The sequence below is a fragment of the Mesocricetus auratus genome, unplaced genomic scaffold (genome assembly GCF_017639785.1).
Source record: "Mesocricetus auratus isolate SY011 unplaced genomic scaffold, BCM_Maur_2.0 Super-Scaffold_100010, whole genome shotgun sequence".
In the NCBI taxonomy this organism is placed as follows: domain Eukaryota; kingdom Metazoa; phylum Chordata; class Mammalia; order Rodentia; family Cricetidae; genus Mesocricetus; species Mesocricetus auratus.
In genome coordinates this window covers 48,081,743-48,101,633 of record NW_024429194.1, presented here as the reverse complement: position 1 = coordinate 48,101,633, position 19,891 = coordinate 48,081,743, and the positions used below count along the sequence as shown (strand labels likewise).

General features: G+C 46.8%; 1 long non-coding RNA gene across 1 annotated transcript; it reads left to right on the top strand.

The window, feature by feature from the left end:
• Positions 1-537: 537 nt before the first annotated feature.
• On the top strand, positions 538-19,891 carry LOC121142814. The gene is made up of 3 exons (XR_005879922.1): positions 538-721; positions 4,128-4,269; positions 19,043-19,891. It is a non-coding gene; the product is annotated as an uncharacterized LOC121142814 (long non-coding RNA).

The window sequence follows — 19,891 nt, the reverse complement described above, 5'->3', positions numbered from 1 at the left end:
CCTGTTCACTGGTCTGTCTGTGTATTCGCTTTGCTTGCTTTGATGTTCTTTTCTCCAGTAGACACCCTCTCCCAGAGGTGGTTGTTCCCCTTTCCAGTCTGATCCACAGGAGACAGGAGGTGAGTAACAGTCTCTGGAATGATTGGATAGGCTCTTCTGCTGGCCGGTAAGCTCTGTAAGTTTTGCTGACACGTTGACTCTCTCTACACCCATGGGGTCCTTGTCCTGTGAAGATGGCTTGAACAGTCCTTTGATGAGCAAAAGATGGACTTGAGGTCCTGATCCTCCTGCCTCCATCTTCAAAGTGCTGGGATTAAAGCAGTGTTTCTCTTCCTGTGGGTCAAAACCCCTGTGGGGGTCGAACAACCCTTTCACAGGGTCACATATCAGATTTCCTGAATATGAGATATTTGCATTACAGTTCATAAAAGTAGCAAATGTACAGTTATGAAGTAACAATGAAAATAACTCTATGACTGGGGGGTGTCACCACAGCATGCAGAACTGTTAAAGGGTCAAAGCATTAGGAAGGTTGAAACCACTGGATTACAGACATGAGCCTCTGTACCTGGGTTTTGGACAGTGGTTCTTCATGTCAGGTTCCCTGATACTGAAGATGCCTCCATGGGGTTTACAAACATAGTCTTCCAAGCTTCTACCTTAACCTGGGGTGGCCACTGGAGTGTCACCTGGGATTCAGAGAGTCCTCCAGGGCTTCCAGGTATGTGGTTACCTAGCTTCTTACAGCTCACCTCATCCGTGTCGAGCTGTTCTCAATCAGCCCCACTTGGTGTTTCTTAATGAACACTTCCTTTTCTTTTTTATTATGGGGAGAGGCTCTCACGTGCCATGGAGACTTAGTGGAGCTGCTTCTCCCCTTCCACATTTGTGGGGGACCCATGTGTCAAACTCATTGGGGATGTGTGGCAAGCACTTTACCCACTGACCCTTCTCACCAGCCCAGAACTGTTATGGAATATTAGTTTAAGATGTGTTGCATTTGTTTATGCTGTGGAACGTTTGTTTAATGCCGCAAAGATATGTTGCATTCTCTTACGTTGCATTTGTTTAACTCTGTGGAGCTGTGTTACTGTGCCTGCCTAAAACACCTGATTCATCTAATAAGGAGTTGAATAACCAATAGCAAGGCAGGAAAAAGGATGGGCGGGGCTGGCAGGCAAAGAGAGTGAATAGAAGGAGAAAAAGAGGGATGAAGAAGCAAGAGGCTCCAGGAGGGAGAGGAGGACGACTTCGAGTGCCAGCCACTCAGCAAACCATAGAGTAGAACATAAAGGAAGGTATATGGGGGACTGGAAAGATGGCTCAGCTGTTAAAGGCTAGGCTCACAACCAAAATATAAGAAAGATATATGGGATAAAGATAAAAGCCCAGAGGCAAAAGGTAGATGGCATAATTACTTAAGAAAAGCTGGTTAGAAACAAGCCAATCTAAGGCTGGGCTTTCATAACTAATAATAAGCCTCCATGTGATTTTTTGGGAGCATTTTGAAGCTGGGTGGTGGGCCCCCAAAGAGCTAAAGAGCAAAGAGTAAATAGTATAAAACAACCAACTACACAGCACTTTATTGTCTGATAATAATAATTCAAAGAGAATGATTATATTTGGGAAGTCCTGTCTCAGACAGCTTGGAAAGGCATAGTTCGACTCCAACTGCTAAATTTCTTACTATTTACTTCACCTCCTTTTCCATCCAGTGACTCCAATGTGTAACAGTATTCGGAACCACCTTAAATGACCCCCACTCTAACCTGAGCCATGTCCCCAGGATATAAGTATTTATATCTCAGGCTGCATTTCAGAGATGTGCTGTTCTTGTCTTTACCTGAGAATAGAGTGTTCTAGGAGCATGCTTCACCAGAAGGGAGTAAGGACAGATGAAAGAGAGCCCCAGCAGGTTTGAGGAGCCATGTGAAGCCCCGGAGTTGTTTAAATACATATTTAACATTTATTGAAAATAGCTTTGATTGTAGGAGAAAATTAATTAAAGCAGACAAAAGGCTTCTAACCAGATTTATGCTATTTGACTGTGTAATTAGACCTGGCACTGAGGCCATCCCAACAAGTTTATTTGGAGAGGAACAGAGATCCCTGTTTATTGGAATGGCAATAATTTGGGTTTCTTTAATTGACTCCTGGTGTGAAGACGTTGATGCCTGCTGTTCTCTAAGAGGCTACGTGGAAAGTTTCCAGGAAAAGTTCACATTCCAGGGGCAGCTTTGGAATCTACTTTCCATTGCAACCCAAGTCAGCCTGCCGTTGGGACTTGACTTTGTACCAACAAAATACCAGCTCTCAAAGGCAAGCTCCTGAGGCTGCAGTGACCTGCAACTGCACTAGGGACTGGGTAGGGAGCATGGCACAGAGCAGTCAAGATGCTGGAAGGCATTCCCCCTGTCTTACCTTCCCCATGTGTAAAGCGCTAAGGGTACCAGAGGCTGTGGTTCCTGGAACCTGGTGACGCCAACTGGGAAAACAAATTAACATTCTCATCCCAGGTCCGGGTCTATAGAGCAGAGCCATGGGGAGGAGAGGGAAGGAGAGGGGAACGTTGATATCCTCTTCCCAATGCTTCCAGATTCCCCAAAAAGCATAACTGCCAGTAGCCTGATGAAAATGAGAACCTTCCATGGGAATTTAATAAGGCACATAATAAAAGCAATCCGAACTCACTTAAAAGCAGAGGTATGTTTCAAAACTCCTCCCAGAGCTTGGCATAGCTTTTCTAGGAAGTGTGGGTGAAAAGAAAAGTTAGAGACTGGCTGGGAAATCTTGAAAGAGGAAATGGGAATTTCAAAGACTGCTTCCTGGGTCTGGGGATGCAGCTCCATTGTGCTAGCCCTATGTGGCCTCAGCCTCATGCCTGTGCTGGGCATGTTTGTGCTCACCCATAATCCCAGTACTCTGGAGGCTGAGACAGGAGGACTTTTTTGGCTACATGGTATGTTTGAAGCCAGCCTGGGCTATGTGAGGGCCTATCTCTAAAAAGGAGAAAGAAAAAAGCCCAGGTTGGCCCCTGAAAAGCTAACATAATCAACATGCTCTCTAACTGTAAGAGCTGCCATTTGTTTCCCCTACCTGTGATGCATTAGCTGGTCTAAGCCTCACAGTCATGGTGTCACCTGGTCTTACAGATAGAAGATGAGGTTCAGGGACGTTTAAGGAACTGGCCAGTTTAGCCAATGTTTGAGCCTAACTCCTTGGGACCCCTATATCTATAATCTGTCCTTTGCTACCCCTGAGTATTCTGACCTGTCAGTACATGGTCAGCGTCCCCATGGATTGGCAGGTGGGGACTGCAGTGGCATCCAGCTGTTCCAGATGTAAGGTCACGTGATGCTTTGCTCTCTGAATTCTTCTCAATTTCCCCTAGCTCTCTTTAAAAGAGAACAGACCTTTATTCCCCCTCCCTCCATTTTGCTCTTACCTTTCAAGAAAATGAAAAGCTACCAGCCAGAGCCAGAAACAAAGCCCTTTCCCTTCACCATCTGACCCATGTGGTTCCTGGAGGCAAGGGACCTCCTGGGCCAGAGCAGCTAAGGAACGTCCTTTCCCCCACTCTTACTGTCCTAGCTCCTGACAAATACCCTTCAAAAATGTACCCCTTGGTGAGTTTGTGGGAAGACCCTACTTCCATGAGAAGAAGATGGGATATGTCATGTGGTCAGATCCACTGTAAGTGTGTGTGTGTGTGTGTGTGTGTGTGTGTATGTGTCTGTGTATATGTGTATATCTGTGTCTGTATGTGTATGTGTGTGTCTATATGTCTGTATGTCTGTGTCTGTGTGTGTATGTGTGTGCCTATGTGTCTGTGTGTATGTCTACTCCAAGGCCTTTTGTATTCTAGGTAAGAACTCCACCAATTGAACTGCCCAACCCTTGTTTGGGTTTACATACAAACATACTCTATAGCTCAAACTAATCTTGAATTTGCTATGTAGCCCAGGTTGGCCTTGAACCCAGAATCCTCTTGTCTCAGCTTACTGAATACTGGTATTACAGATCTGTGACACCACAACCTGCTGGGACACCTTTAAAAAAAAATACAAATCCCATCAAGACCTTGTGATCATCAAAACCTTCAATATAGTCTCTTCATCCCCTTACAGTGACTTACAGAAGACCTCGCTGTCTGGCCTCTGTTTACCCTACTGTGACTTGGATGTGGCTTGTTCCCTGCCTCACCCCACAAAGGCTCATGTTAGAAACGCGAGCCCTAGTGTAACAATATTAAGAAGTACTAGACCTTAGGTAAGTACAGCCTAATGGGAGGTCATTGGCCCGGAAGTGGTGGTAGGATTTGCTGAAGGAAGGTCATTGAGCCCTCACAGTCCTGCCCTCGGATGGGACTAAGTTCCTAAGAGATTTTCAATATAAAAAGCTAGGCCTGACCCCTCCTCGGTGGCTGTCTGGTTTCCTGTCTTGTCATGTGATCTGTCCTTACATAAGTTCCCATCATTAGATTGCCTCCTGCCATAGGACCTTGCCAGCCCCAACCCAGGCAGTTTAGACTGTGCACCTTTAAAATTGCAAGATTAAGTCCTGGAGAAATGGCTCAGTCGGGACAGTAAAAAGCTTCCACACAAGCACAAGGACCTGGCTTTGAGCCCCAGAGCATGTTTGTAAAAGCTGGGCATAGTGGCCACGACTTTTAATCTCAGAACTGGGGATACTGAGGCAGGGGCTCCCAGCACAAAGCCTGGTACAGACTGACAAGTTCAAAATGATCTATAAATGCATTGGCTCCAAAAGCCACTTTCTTTTTCTTTAAAAAATATTTTATGTGTATGTATGTGTGCCTGAGTGTGTGTATGTGCACTGTTAGTATTCAGGCATCTGTACTGGCCTGCCCTTGGGGTTCTGGCAGGATACACCCTCAGCTGCAGTCGCTAAGAGCACTGCCTGTGCATATTCACTATGTTCCCCTTTAATAGGGCTCTGCCCACCCCTCTCTTTTTTCCTCTCCTGCTCCCTGTCTGTTCCTCAATCTGTCTCTGTCTCTGTCTCTGTCTCTGTCTCTGTCTCTGTCTCTGTCTCTGTCTCTCTCTCTCTCTCTGTCCTTCTTTCCTCTCTCCTGCTGCTTCTGTCTCCAGAGGCTGGTCTCCCCCCTCCCCTTCCCCCTTTTTATGATACCTTTCCCTAATTAAAAAAACTCCTCTGCTTGAACCCTGTTGTGTGGTGTTTTTCTCTCTTGTGCCACTTTTCTTAATTATAATACGCACTGTTTGCATGCCGAAGGCCTTGGAGGTCAGAAGAAGCATTGAATTTCCTGGAAGTGGAGTTATACACAACTGTGAGCTGTCATATTGGATGCTGGGAGCCAATGCTGGGTCCTCTGCAAGAGTTGGAAAGTCTCCAAACCACTAAGCCTTCTCTCCAGCCTTAACCATTTAATTTTTCCTGACAAAATGGCTTTAGCAACCAAAACTAATTCATCCAATGTGTTCTTTTCTGAAGAATGGGGGTTGCTACTTCCTGCAGAAATGCTAATGTGACTACAGCAAGCACCCATCTCCCTCCCCACCCATCTCATGACTGCCCTAAGAAAGAACGATTTACTCATATGAACATTTTAATCATTTGCTGATATGTTTACAACCCCCCACCCCCACCTCCAACCCCCCACTCTACCCAAACACCCCCTCCCACCCCCCAGTCTCCAAGCTCTCTAAAAGATGGGGCTGCTCCTCAAGTCTTATATACAGGTCATAGCACAGTTGTTCAATACATGTATGTGGGAGGAAGTGGGGAAGGAAGGAAGGAAGGAAGAAAGAAAAGTAAGTTCATCTCAAGAGAGTGTATTAAATCATGGATTTTTGAGTGACTATTGCTTGTCTAATTCCCCAGTTGAAAACCTGAAGACATCTCAGTGCAGAGAAACTAGGTGGTGCATGCTTGGCTAATGGGCCATAAACTTGGCTGGGGATGTAAACCAGATGGTAGAGCATCTGCCTAGCATCCACAAAGCCTTGAATTCAACCCCCAGAACCACACAAACCTGATGTAGTAGCACACACTTGTCATCCCAGCACTCAAGAGGCAGAAGCAGGAAAACCATTGCATGTTTAAGGTCATTCTGCGCTGCATGGCAAGTTTCAAGCCAGCCTGGGCTATAAAATAAAACCTTGTCTCATTAAACCAAAACTAAAACTTAAAAGTTAAAGATACGTCTTACATTTCTAAAGACGTATTTTATTTAATGAGTATGCGTATATTGCCTGCATGTGTGTATCTGTACCAGGCACTTGTCTGGTGCCCTTGAAGTCAGAAGAAGGCATTGAAGCCCCTGGGACGAGAAGTATGCATGGTTGTGAGCCACCGTGTGGGTGCTGGGAATGAAACTCAACTCCTCTGAAGAACAAGTGCTCTTAACTGCTGAGCCATCTCTCTGCCCTCCCCCCTTCGAAAGCTTATTAAAAGTAATTAAAATAAGGAAAAATTAGGGTGTTTCTCTAATTATTCTCTAGGCCTGCTTTTTTTCCGTGGTGGGAATTTCCCATGGACACTTCCTCCTAGTTACAATGTCTTTTCCCTAGAGAATATCCAGCAGCACCAACTTCTAAAAGACGGTGGTAATTAGGAAGATAATTGGGAAGGAATAATCAAGCAAATGAAACAGGAGCTTTGGAATGCAGTGGGGACGCCGACTTGGCATCGTCACAAGAGTTGTATGTCCATCTGGGTCCTCCAAGAAACAGATACCAAGACAAGATTAGATGTGTCTGAGATTTATTAGGGAAAACACCTGTGAGGGAAAATGGGGCTGGAGCCAGGAGAAGCAACAGACAGGGCACAGATCCACCATATGAAGGAGAATGGGAAGAAAGGCAGGCTGGGCAGAGGTGTCTTAGACTGCTGCGCCATTGTGAGAAAGTTTTGCAAAGTCAACCGGAATCCCTAAACCAGTTACCCATCAGAGGCGCACCTTGTCTGCAGTGTTACAGGCCTTAGCCTGCCTGCCATGGTATAACTCAGACCTGGGTTAGAAGCAGCCTGTAGAAGGCTAACTGGCACAAATGTGATATAGTCAGAGTGCAGCAATGAGGGTCCTGCTGTTTCTCCTCTTGGAGCTGGTGACATGGAGAGGTGCTCTTACATGGCCACCCCCAAGTGTGTTTTCTTCTTACTTGTCCCACTTCGAACCTGTTTCTTCAACATCCAGTGAGGGGCACCCGTCCCTCCGCCCTTCTTTGAGTTCTTACAGCATTGGCTTCATCCTCTCTTATATAAATCAATGCACGTGCGTGCGTGCGTGCGTGCGTGTGTGTGTGTCTGTGTGTGCGCAGGCATGCACTCAGAGAACTTGTGCATGTGCATGTGTTGTTTTGTTTCAGGGAGTCTTGCCCCAGCTATAGCACTCATGGGCATACACCCGACCACAGAGACACTTGCACAACTATGTTCAGAGCAGCTTTATTCATAATAGCCAGAAATGGAAACAACCTACATATCCCTAGACCGAAGAACTGGAGAGATGGCTCAGGGCTTAAGAGCACTGGCTGCTCTTCCAAAGGACCTGAGCTTAATTCCCAGCACCCACATGGTAGCTCACAACTACCTGTAACTCTAGTCCTAGAGAATCCAACATTCTCTCTGTGGGCAATGCACATACATGGTGCACAATCAAAACATCCATACACATAAAAATAAATAAATGTGTGTGTGTGTGAAAGATGTGGTACATTTACTCAATGGAGTATTACTCAGCTATTAAAAAAATGACATCGCTGGGCATTGGTGGCACATGCCTTTAATCCCAGCACTCGGGAGGCAGAGGCAGGCAGATCTCTGTGAGTTCGAGGCCAGGCTGGTCTGCAGAGTGAGTTCCAGGACAGCCTCCAAAACAATACAGAGAAACCCTCTCTTGGAAAAAAAAATGACATCATGGAATTTGCAGGCAAATGGATGGAACTAGAGAAGAACAGCCTGGATGAGGTAACCCAGGAAGAAAAACATGATGGGTGCCCAACCCAGTCATCAGAGACGCTTCCTCCGGCAGCTGATGGGAGCAGATGCAGACTCGCAGCCAAACGTTAGGCAGACAGATAGCCCAAACTGGAGCTCTCCATTGGGTCCTTCCACTTGGAGCTTGGGGTACCCCCATGAAGAGGGGGAGGAAGAATTATAGGAGCCAGAGGGGTCAAGGACAACAGGAGAACACAGTCCACAGAATCAACCAGGCAGGACTCATAGGGGTTCACAAGATGGAAGCAACAGTCAAGGTCTGCACCAGGTCCACTGCACATCACATGTGTCATGATTGTTAGGGGTTTTTGTGGGATTCCCAACAGTGGGAGTGCGGTTGTCTTAGGCTCTTGCCTGCTCTTAGGACCCCTTTCCTCCTACTGGATTGCCTTTCCCAGACCCAACATGAGGGTCTGTGCCTAGTCTTACTATGTCTTATCATGCTGTGTTCAGTTGAAATCCCAGGGAGGCCTGCTCTTTTCTGAAGGGAAACTGAGAAAGAGTGGATCTGGGAGAGAGGGAAGGTTGGGGAGGATTGGGAGGAGAGGTGGGAGGGGAAACTGTCATCAGGATGTATTGTATGAAAGAAGAATAAATAAATTTTTAAAAAAGAGGGGGTCTGATGGGGGAAGTCTGTATATATGTTTGTCTGATTGGTTAATAATAAAGCACTGTTGGCCAATAGGGAAGCAAGATAGGCGGGACTAGGAATCGAGGAGGATTCTGGGAAATGGAGTCAAGAATGGGGAGTCACCATGTGGTCCTGGGAGGAGAGGGCGGAAGTCTGGCATTCTTGGTAAGATAAGACCTTATAAAAATATATATTAGTAATTATGGGTTAATAATTAAGTCAGAGCTAGCCATTAAGAAACCATAGAAAATGGCCAACAGCTTCATAATTAATATAGTGTCTTGGGTGCTATTTGGGGGCAGAGGCAGCAGTGGGACCCAGGCAGCTGGTGGGAAAGAGTACACAGTATAGGGGTCTTACTATGTAGCCTCAGATAACCTGAAACTATCAGTCCTCCTGCCTCAGTTTCCTGAATGTTGAGATTACAGGCATGCACCACCATGGCCAGCTTCAAGTTAATGCTTTCCATTTTCCTTGTTTTCTTGAGATACTTTCTACTTTACCATGTACAATACATGCAGCACAAGGAAATCCACTAAGACTGTTCTGTAAGGGACTGAGGTAGAGATGGGGACTGCCTACCTACTCTGGGCACTAGGATCTTGACACATATTCAAGGTTTGCTTTGTCCCCCCCCCCTCTCGAAACTTGTAAAGGTCAAAGGACAACTTTTGGCTGCCCATTCTTTCACTTTCCACCCTGCTGAGGTGGGCTGTCTCAACTTAGTGTGTGAAACCTGCATCTGACTTTTCCCTGGGTCCCAGGGCTCAAGCCTGCACCCTCAGGCTCGCACAGCCAGTGCCTTTACCTGCTGCTCCATCATTTTTCTTCTTTCTTAAGACAAGTTCTCGTGTATCTCAGAACAGTCCCTGAGTCTTTGTCTTCCTGCATCCACCTCCTGAGAGCTGGGGTTCCAGGAGTGCACCTCCATACACCAGTCTTTAGATACCTACCTTATCCTCAAAGTCCCATCGCAACTTACAATTTTTTGAATACTTGCCACCCTCGAGCAGGAGAGTGAGCTGGCTCTGAGTCGTTGTCTTCTGCCCCCATTTGAGAACTCAATAAATGCAGAAAAGAGTATTTACAATAAGTGAAGATTCAGTATTCATTGCTGAAGCATGACTTTACTTGTCTGTCTTCCAGCAAAACACATCAAACACTCCACACCATATAGAGGGAAGACGGCAGCCCACACAATGGGCACTAGAACTCTACAATAAAAACTGGTGGATGTCTCAGGAGAAACAAGGTACTTTGAGAGAAGCAACTCACTTATTGAAAGTCACCCTGAGTACCAGGTATCTCTCAAGAAGCTTCTAGAAACAGATAATCTAATTAAGGGAAGGACAAAGCTGAATTTAGCCAAACAGGAAAAACAAGCAGAAACCCTGATACTCCAATAATAAGACTACCAGTCAGAGCACCTAGTCTCCATTCGCAAGCTAAATCCCACCCAAGTTTCTGAGTACCTCCAAAGCTGATGAGCACCCTCAATGCTGATGAACATTCCTAATACAGAGCACCCCCAATGTTGATGAGCACCCCAAGGCTGATAAGCACCCTCAATGCTGATGAACACTCCCAATGCTGATGAGCACCCCCAATACTGAGCGTCACTGACATTAATCACAATGTTCAGAGAAGCTAGTTAGCCTGACTTTGAAAGAGGCACATTCCCAAGACATTATGCCTTTAATCCCAGCACTTGTACAGCAGGGGCAGGTAGATCTCTGAGTTTAAGGACAGCATGGTCTAAAAGGCAAATTCTAGGATGGTCAGAGCTATACAGAGAAACCCTGTCTTGGAAACCAAACCAAACAACACCGAAAGAGGCACTAACTAAGAACACATGGATATTTTCAACTTCACAGTTATCATGTTTATCCCCCTTAAATCTCATCATTAAACAAGAGTGTACTTAAATGGCATCTTGAGACTGAGGAACTAGGGTTAATATAATAGTAAGTTAGATTACTCCTTTAACTTTTCTCATCGATTAATGCTGAAAGGAATTATTGAGAATGATTAAATCCACACCCTGGAGTGAGAATGGGAGTTCTGTTGAGTTAACATTGAGTTGGCAAATCTCTGTATATGTATCACACACAGTTCAGTCTCCTCCCTTACCTGTGGAAGACATCACTCATCATCATCATTCATGAGCTTTTCTGCTTTTTTTTAACTAGGCTAGCATTCTGAAGTCGCTTCCATCATGTGTATCACACACAGTTCAGTCTCCTCCCTTACCTGTGAAAGACATCACTCATCATCATCATTCATGAGCTTTTCTTTTTTTTAACTAGGCTAGCATTCTGAAGTCGCTTCCATCATGTGTTCTAGGCAGCTGCCTCCAAAAGACTGACTTTGTATGTGTAGTGGTTTGAAGGAAAATGGCCTGTGTAGGGAGTGGCACTATTAGGAGGTGTGGCTTTGTTGGAGGAAGTGTGTCACGGTGGAGGTGGGCTTTGAGGTCTCTCATATGCTCAAGCCACACCCAGTGTATCAGACACTTTCTGTTACCGCTGATCAAGATGTAGGACTCTCAGCTCTAACACTGTCTTCCTGCATGCCACCATGTCCCACCATGACGATAATGGACTAAACCTCTGAAACTGTAAGCCACCCCATTGATGTTTTCCTTCATAAAAGTTGCTGTGGTCATGATGTCTCTTCACAGCAACAGAAACCCTAACTAAGACAGTACACCACAGGGAGCCAGCATGCCACTCTTATGTTCATACGTGGAACTGAACTCCAAAGAAAATATAGGGGGTTCTAACACCAGTTTGTTCTGGCTCTACCCTAAATTACTAGTGGAACTCACAATAGAAGAGCAAAAAGAACAGTCTGGGGTTGGCTTGGGATCATCGTACAGAGTCTGGGATTTCTAAACACAGTCTCCCGTGTTGCTTTGGCCTACCCCATATTGTACTAACCACAAAGAGCCCTGGTGACATAGCCACTGTGTGTAATTGTCTTGATTGTTAATTTGATGGGATTTGGAATCACCATGGAAACACACCTCAGGGTGTGTCTGTGAGAGTATCTCTGAAAAGGCGGGAAGCCTCACTTTGCACACCAGCAGCACCAGCCTATGGGCTGGGGTTCCTGAACTAAATAAAAGGAGAAAATGAGCTGAGCACCAGCCCCCATTGCTCCTGGCTTCCTAATTATGTGTGATCAGATGTCTCCTGCAGCCATAATTCCCCTGTGATGGGCCATAACCTCAAACTGTGAGCCCGTTTCAGTTAGGATTTCTATTGCTGCAACAAAACACCGTGACCAAAAAGCAACTTGAAGGAAAAGGTTTATTTAGCTTACACATCCACATCACTGTATACTTCAAAGGATGTCAGAACAGGAACTCAAACAGAACAGGATCCTAGGTACAGAGGCCATGGAGGAGTGCAGCTTACTGGCTTGCTCCTCATGGCTTGCTCAGCCTGTTTCCTTATAGAACCCAGGACGCCAACCCAGGGATGGCACCACCCATAGTGGGCTGGGCCCTCCCCCATCAATCACTAAAAAGAAAATGCCTTACAGCAGGATCTCATGGAAGCATCTTCTCAGTTGAGGGTCCCTCCTCTCAGCTCTAGCTTCTGTCAAATTGACATGACATGACAAGCCAGCACAGCATGCAAATGCTCCTTTTTTACATTTCCTCGGTCAGGTGTTAGTCATATCAACAAGAGGGGTATGACAGTCTGTATATAACTGTACATATTCTGTGGTTAGCCACTAAGTCACCATCTTTCCACTGATGTATTAAGATTTGTCTGCAGCACCTGGCAAAGATGGCTTAGCAAGTAAAGGTCCCGGTGACAAGGCTAACACCTGAGTTCTATCCCTAGAACTCAAACTGTAAAAGGAGTTGTCTTCTGACGTCTGCATTTGTACCATAGCACAGGCACACACACACACACACACACACACACACACGTAATGCAATTTTTAAAGTATTTTATTTTCATTTATTTTTATTTTATGTGTATGGTTATTTTGTCTGCATACATGTGTGTGCACCATTTGTGGGCCTGATTCCTGCAGAGGTCAGAAAAGAACCTCGGATCCCTGGAAAACTGGAGTTGTGGTGGTGAGCTGCCATGTGGTTGTTGGGAATCGAACCTGGGTCCTCTGGAAGAGCAGCCAGTACACTTAACCACTGAGCCATCTCTCCAGTCCCCTGTAACTTAACTAATGAAAATGTGAGTTATTTTATAAAACCTACTGTTCTGACCAAATTCCACGTCTTTATTCTCTGGGTCTTCAATTGGAACCTGAAGATCTTCGTTGTGGATAACAATCACTTCCGGCTCAAAGGAGGGAGTGTGCTTCTGGGCAGTGAACTATGCCTTCTTTCCAGCCTAACTCCTTACTCTGAGGAAGGGGAAAGTAATTTTATTTCTATAAATAATACCTTCTTATGTCCCTAGGCTTAAGATGCTCTGCTTTTCAAGGAATTCTCCAGGCTAAAAGAAAGAAAGAAAAACAAAACAAACAAACAAAAACCTATAAAGAGCCTTCCAAATGGTGCATCCATGGATGAGTTTTGTTTGTTTTGATTTGTTTCTTTTGGGGTTGGGGGCTGAACTCAGGGCTTTATGGATGCTGCATACACTGTATCCCAACTCTTCTCCAACAGCTCTTGTTTTCCCTCAGAGTCTGACAATTTAGATTTAGGGCCTCACACACGCTAGGCAATCAGCCAACACTGAGCTATAGACCCAGCCCTCGTCCATGGTGTTTTTGTTTGTTTGCTTGAGACAAAGTCTGTCTGTGTAGCCCTGGATGTTCTGGAACTCACTTTGTAGACTGCCTCAAACTGTAGATCTGCCTGCCTCTGCCTCCCCTGTGCTGGGATTAAAGGTGTGCGCCACCAATGCCTGGCATCACCCATGGTTCTTCAAAGTGGCTGAACATCAGAATCACCCTGCGGAGCTTCCAAAGCTTGTCAGTGCCTGGCAGGAGAAGGGAGCAGCCGGCCTTCATGGTAGGTCCTGTCATCTCTATTTCCAGATGAAGGAGCTGAAATAGACTATGCAGATCTCCCTATTGCACTCTAATAGGGAACAGAATTGACTTGGACCTCAAATGTCCCTCAAATGCCTGTTGCTGTGTGTCCCCAGTTGCGTATTTTGACAGCATATGACAGAGCACCGCCAACCCTTCTCCATTCACCCCACAGAGACCCAAGGATCAGACCATCCTTGAAGCAGCAGAAAAGACCCTATTCCAGGCGACGTAAGCACAAGTCCTGCGTCCTTGAAGCCTCGGCTCTCTAGCCCCTCCCATCGCATCTCCACATAGACAAGGATGCACACACAGTAGGTGGCCAGGCGGGAAGTCAATGTCTTTGATCACCGTGACTATAAATCTCAAATACTTTTATTTCCTGATCGTGCTCAGTGTTTAGATTTCTGCGAGTCTAAGTGAATTAGATGAAATTTGGTAACTTTTTTTTTAATGCCAGAATGAATTAGGCAGATTGACACAGGTGAACAAAAATAGCTTGCCTTCTCCCTCAACTCTGCTTTGTAAATTTTCATTTTGTTCAAGTTCCAGACAAAACAACCCCAAGTGATCCTCAGTGAGTCTGAGACTCCCGAAGGAGTTCTCTTCTTTATTAGAAATGATAGTCAAGTTTTTCTTCCCCCTCAAAAAAAAAAAAAAAACTGTAATCAAGAGCTCCTTTTTGCTGCCATTCTCGGCAAATCTGGAGTTGCTGACATCTTGTGGGAGGGTGGAGCAGCTGTCAGGTTCCCCAGGTTCTAAGGGAGACAGACTTTGTCCCGGCTTGCTGCTGGCCTGGGACAAGCCATCCACAATCTGGGTTTCTTGTCTGGGTTCTCTCAGCTCGGTCATGCCCCTCGACAGAGCGCTCAGAAAGCAACCAGTCAATTACAAAGACTTGATTCCTGCCGAACAAAGAACTCCAGCATCGGGAAAACTTTCTGGCCGAGAGTCTCTCCCTCAGTCCTAGTGGAAAGGCGAACCACTTCCACCTAGTCCTGGAGAAAACCAGTGCAAGGCAGGAGTAGTCAGCCCAATCGTAGCGGTACCGCCCCGCATCCGCAGATGCTGTTTTTCATACCAGCTGCATCCTGAGCGAGGCGCGGAGATAGTGATTAGTAGTGGTAGTGGGAGGCTCGGTCGGAGCTTTCTTAGGAAGAAAGCTCTTTGAATGAGCCAATGAAAGCTGTTGCCAGGGAACCAGATGCCATGAACAGGCCACTCCAACAGCGTAAGAATACAGGCATACAAGCCCCGGAGTGCTGGAGTGAGCATTAAGGGCCTCTTGGCAGCTGAGTCCTGCAAGGCTGGTTAACCCTTTGTGCACCTAGGCAGGAGCAGGCTGTCAGGAGGAGGAGGGTGGTAAAATCCAAAGAGCCAAGTCACCCGAGCTGCCAGCACCTCCCACTGAAATGACTATGGCAAAGCTGTCCTTCCTACTTGGCTGACAACTCCCCTGGTCCCGAGTTAGGATGGGTAGGCATCCGCAGAGGAGGTGAGGGGGGGGGGGCTGGCGATCGATCACATGATTGTAGAGGGCACTGCTCAGGTTACTTCGCTAAGTCCTCCTAACTTGGGCCTGCCTGGCTTCCGGCTACTGGCCTCAGGATGGCAGACTCTGCCGCCACATGTGTGACGAAGAGGAGCAACTTCCTCTCTCCCCGTATCCCAGAGCCTCCTGGACCAGTCAGAGACTGGCAGCCTACCCTCGTTTTAAGAACGTGGTCTGGACGGGCACAGGCTAGCCCTTTGGAGAAATGAGGAACAGACAAAATCGCCAAGCCTACCTCCCAGAGAGAGATGCATGCTGTCTTGTCCCGATGCTCCTTCTCCTTTTCTGTCAACCCCAATCAGGCCTTCACTCTGGGGCCCGTTTCTGTGCTGTCTGGTTACACAGCCTCTACAGAGGAACATGAAGATTAGTTCACAAGAGATTCTGAGTGTTTCCCTAAAGGAACCCAAGCTGAACACGGGCAGTGAGGGTCCCTGGGCGATTAGGGGCTTCTTGGTTCACAGCGCCAACTCTAGCAACATGTGGGCCTTGACAGGATGTTCTGGGAGCACCCTGGCTTCCTTGACAGGATGTTCTGAGAGCACCCTGGCTTCCTTGACAGGATGTTCTGGGAGCACCCTGGCTTCCTTGACAGGAATGTTCTGAGAGCACCCTGGCTTCCTTGACAGGAATGTTCTGGGAGCACCCTGGCTTCCTTGACAGGATGTTCTGGGAGCACCCTGGCTTCCTGACATCATCCTTTTGCCTCACACTCTCACCGGAAGTGCTAGCTCTGCTGGGGCCGTGGATGGAGACGCAATTTGAACATTCAAAAACAAAATCTTACCAACGTAAGCAAATGTTGCAAGAACACGTGTGTGCCTTACCGCCTGCGAGTCACTCCCAAAGAGATGCAGTTTCTGTGTTGAGTTAGTATTTCTCAAATGGATCGGTGAACAGTTCATAGGCGGACTCCTCGACAGTCAGAAAACAGAAATTATTCTTATCAGAGTCACACAGTGAGCTGAAAGGCAGCTGACAGAGACATGTCTACTTGCGTAGTCCAGTCACTTGCTGTCTCTACGTGTGAGAGGCCCTCTGGGAGGCAGTGACCTCAGAGCAGTGGTTTGTACAGCAAAACTTACTTCTGTGGCCTGACAGTAGGGAGCTTTCCCTGTGAAGCCTGTGTTATGGGACAGAATTATTTCTTAAACACTATTATTTGCTGCATACTATGCGGCAGCCCATGCCTTTATATCAGGTATTTTACCCTCTAAGTAAGCATCATTATAACAATAGGCAATGAAACTTTGTTTTGTTTTGTTGAGAGAGGGTCTCTCCATGTAGCCCTGGCTGGCCTAGAACTTGGAATGTAGACCAGACTGGCCTCAAACTTACAAAGATTCTCTTGCCTCTGCCTCTAACCTCAGCATTTGAGAGTCAGAGACAGGTGAATCTCTAAGTTTGAGATCAGCCTGGTCTACTTGAGTTCCAGGCCAGTGAGACCAATAAAACATTCCTTTCTACTGCTGTTTAGTGGCTCTAGACCTGCAGAACCTGTGGGGTCTCTGGGAATGACATGTGCTCTGTCTCCTGCTAGAACTGGCCTCATGGCTGTTCCTCTCCTCCTCACTGATCAATTCCTAGGAATTGCTACTTTTGTTCCCATCGAAGGAGCTGCTGTCGGGAGAGTGACTGATTCTTCCCACGGTATGAAAGGACCAAGAGTGTGCCATTTGTGTTTCTTCTATGAACTTACTATCTCCCCACCATAAACATGAGTTTACAGTTATTATGAGTGTCCCTGCTAAGAAAATGAAGCCTGGAGCAAAGGTTTTTAGAAGAGCCATGCATTTTCAACTCCCAAAGCAAACTCTTCAAACAGACCCTGAGTAAGTAGGTCCCCAGTGCCCCATCCTGGACCAGCCCAGGTATGTGACCTTGATTTATACCTAAGAATAGGAAGGCTATGGGGACCAAGGCACCTCCTCCCTTTCTATGATTCCAGAGCATTCTGTGTTGCTTTCTGCATCGTCTTCCTTCATACCTGGCCCTAGTCACATGAGAAATCAGCTTCAGTATCTGAAAAAGCCACGGACTCATCCTTAGCAAGCCCGTGCTTCTTCCAACAGGCCAAGAGGGTTGACTGTCCCACTGATGTTAGCGCTCCTTTCTGTCTTTGTTTACTGAGTCTTGGGTTGGTTGGTGCTTTTAATCTGTGAGTCGGCTAAGCTTTGTACCGTGGCCAGGCAAACTATCGGCTGCTAAGACAGGCTTTGACTCAATGCTCTTAATGCTCTTCATTTATATCTCTTAATGGCTCAAAGGTAATTACTCATCTCTTTGAGCATGTTACAAAGCAAACCGCTAAATGTTTAGTGAGCAGCTACTATGTGCAAGGGGTGGTATTGGGTGCCGTGTAGAATAAGATCTTCGGTGAAAGAGCCCTCACTGTATCAGGCAGCATTATGTGTCAAATGCAGAAGCTGTCTTTCCAAGGGTCTTTCATTTTGACTTTTTACCGGAGCCTGTGATTGGTGTTTGTGGCAGATCACTGAGGGCCTCTCTTGGCCCTCATTTGACCTTCCCTGTAGACCAAGTAGTTGAGAGCTGACCCACACAAAGGTAAGGCACTGAGAAGCCAGGGAGGTGATGCCAGAGTGGAGGGAGTCCCAGAAGTCAGGTCAGAGGGCTAGAGTCCCACCTCTATCTCCATAGCAACATCCCACGGCTGATGAGGAGGCTGTAACCACACCTTCCTTCCTGACAGCTGAATATCAGTCTTGATGGGGGTTTCTCAGGGGTAGTTACCACCACTCTAGGGTAAACCACAGGTTAGAGTCAGATTCAAGGACAGCCCCATGTCACCTCTGTTTTGCCATGTGACTTTGTCAAACTATTCTCTCTGTGCTCTTCGGGAAGTTACGACAGCTCCAGCGGATCTGTAGACTGAAGATAAATAAAACTACACGATCACACTTCTGTAAAGGGAGTTCGGGGAGACAAAAATCCTACTGTAATGTCCCACATCACTTTTGCAGAGTGGCATCCATTGAACCCAAGGACTTTGAAATGAGGGACAAATTCCCAAACACACAGGGGAGGAGGCATCTATTTCCATCGTTTCATGTGGTTTTTATTTATTTACAGAGTGCCATGGTTATTCATGATGCTTTACAAATCGTAAAAACAAGGTCTCCACCCTGTAGAATTTACAGTGTAATTTAAACATACACGCCGCATGGGCTGACAGGTCCGGCATGCCAGGGGGTGGTGGCGGTGTTGTATAACGCGGGTGTGGAGGGTTCCTTCTCCAGTTATAAATACTTCCTGGTTACGAGGCCCTTTCATCTGGGATCCCTGAGCACTTTAGAATACCAATAACCTCAATGGCTTTCTAAACGCACTTTCCATAAACTGCTGTGGGGACTGAGTAAATGCTTTTAAATGCCTATTAACTGATCCATGGATCTGCTCACTGTCCGTATTAAACAGCATGCATGTAAACACGATGATTTAGGAGAGGCCTGCCGTGGGTTGGGGGGCGTCTGCTCATAGATGACAACCCGGGGAGGCCTAGCTGCCTTGCCCTGGCCTTGAGAGGGCCACAGGGACACCTGGGTGTTTTCTCAAGTGAGATACTTGAGACACTAGACTGGAACAGTTGTCACTACCTCGTGTCCCATTCACTGTCTGTGGGCAAATCAGCATTTCCGAGTCTATAGGGCTCACGCCATGTGTGCGTGCGTGCGTGTGTGTGTGTGTGTGTGTGTGTGTGTGTGTGTGTGTCTGCCAGAGAAACAGTCGCCCCTCAGCTGTGGCTCTCACTCAGCTTCCTCCCCACTGCTCCACCAGGCTCCTCTGAGCTGTCTCACTCTCTGTTGAGCAATGCCATTTTTATTTTTATTTTTTATTTTTTGCAGCTGATGGAATTTCCCTTTCACCCAATGGTCAGATGGCAACCAACAAGTTCATTCAAGTCCAAGGGAAGACGGGCCTGGGTTACGAGTCCTGAGTGTTGACCCAGAGGTTCACGAGATAAGCACCCTCCTTCCTTCTGTTGCCTTTTACAAGGCTTTCAGACTTTCCTTTCAAAAGCCCCAGATGGAATCACATCGCCTCCCTGCTTTGAAGACCCCAGCTGAGTGGGCAGGAGGACCAGGAATTCCAGGTCACCATGACTACACAGCAATTTCAAGGTCAGCCCGGGTTATACGAGACCCAGTCTTGAAAGGAGAGTGCTGAGGAATAAAAGCCAGTGACTATATGACCTTCACGGCCATGGCCACCAGGGAGGTCACCCCTTGGCCACGTGCATGCCTCCTTCAATGGCTTCCCTCATCCTGTCCCCTCGCTGTCCTCACGTCTTCCCACTGACCTCCTTCCATGTCCCACCCTGACCCTTCTGTAGCCTTCCAGAGGCCCCCCGCCGTCCATGCCTTCCCTCTACCACCCCCCCAAACACCTTCTGTCCTCCACCTCTGGGAGCACAGCTGTCCTGTCTTTCAGGGATGGGGTGCTTTTCAAGACTAGGGCTTCATCTCAGCTAAAGTTACCACTTGGGAAGCTTTTGTCAAGGGTCTTTATGTTTTGAAGAGGTATTGAAGGGGAGGATAGGGATGACTGCAGCCTAAGACTCCTGGAAACTATCTACAGCCCTGGTTTTAAAGGATTTTGTCCTACTTCTTATGAGGAGATCATTTCAGGATATGCTGACCACCTAAGTTAGCAAGTGCTTGAGTCAGTTTTCAAATTTTTGCTATGCATTTGAA